This window comes from Rhinopithecus bieti, unplaced genomic scaffold (assembly GCF_001698545.2).
Source record: "Rhinopithecus bieti isolate Rb0 unplaced genomic scaffold, ASM169854v2 scaffold_3043, whole genome shotgun sequence".
In the NCBI taxonomy this organism is placed as follows: Eukaryota; Metazoa; Chordata; class Mammalia; order Primates; family Cercopithecidae; genus Rhinopithecus; species Rhinopithecus bieti.
The window spans coordinates 37,787-39,227 of NW_016804580.1; positions in this window are offsets into that span (position 1 = coordinate 37,787).

Genomic DNA, 1,441 nt, shown 5'->3' on the forward strand with positions numbered 1-1,441 from the left:
GAGACAGGGTCTTGCTCCGTCCCCCCGGGTGGGGGGGAGGGTGCTATCTTAGCTCACTGCAGCCTCCGTCTCCCAGGTTCATAGTATTCTCCTGCCTCAGCCTCTCGAGTAGCTGGGACTAGAGGCACCCATCACCATGCCTGGCTAAATTTTTTTTTTTTTTTTTTGGTATTTTTAGTAGAGACGGGGTTTCACAGTGTTCGCCAGGATGGTCTCGATCTCCTGACCTCGTGATCCACCCGCCTCGGCCTCCCAAAGTGCTGGGATTACAGGCGTGAGCCACTGCGCCCGGCCAACAAACACACATTTTTAATTTTAATGAGGTCTAAATTATCTTTTTGATGGTTAATACTTTTATTTTCTAAATCTTTGCCCATCCTTGATTGTGAATACATTTTCTTATGTTTTCTTCCAGTAGATTTTTATATTTTCAGATTTATGCATATAATTCCACCCTAATTAATTTTTGTATATGGAGTGATGATTATTCTATTCTTAGCACCATTTTTCGAAAAGACTTTATTTCCTCCATTGAAATGACATGTGCTCTTGTAGAAAATCAAATGATCCCAAATGCATGGAGATATCTGATGTATCTATTCTGGTTCATCAACCTATTTATCTATTCTTAAGGCAATGTGCAGTCTAGATTAATACCAGTAACTAATTAATACCAGTAACTCTTCTGAAATAAAATAGTTGTTTTTGTCAAGTTTCTCCAGAAAAAGAGAACACAGATATATATTTATTATGAGAACTGGCTCACTAAGTTATAGAGGCTGAGAAGACCCACAGTCTACTATCTGCAAATTGGAGAGCCAGGAAAGCTCGTGGTATAATTCAGCCTGAGTCCAAGGGCTCAAGAACCAGGAATACCAATGTTTGACATCAGGAGGAGATGGATGTCCCAGCTCAAACACGGAAGTTAATTCACCCTTTCTCTGACTTTTTGCTTCTTTAGGTCCTCAACACATTGAATGATGCTCACCTGAATTGGTGAGAGTGATCTTCTACATTCAGTGTATTGATTCAAATGCTAATTTCTTTCAGAGACACCTTCATGTAGACACTCAGAAATAATGTTTTACTTACTATCTGGGCACCCCCTAGCCCACTCAAGTTGACAGGTAAAATCAATCATCACAGTTGGGTAATTCCTCCGCCTTTGTTTTACTACATCAAGAATATCTTGACTATTCTAGGTGAGATGACTGGCTGTGTTCCCACCCAAATCTCATCTTGAAATGTAGCTCTCACAATTCCCACGTGTTGTGGGAGGGATGTGAGGTAATTGAATTATGGGAGTGGGTCCTTCCTGTGCTATTCTCATGATAGTGAGTAAATCTCGTGAGATTTGATGGTTTTATAAAGGGGAGTTCCCCTGCAGAAGTTCTCCTCTCCTGTTTGCCTCTCTGTGAGATGTGTCTTTCTCTTTCCGCCA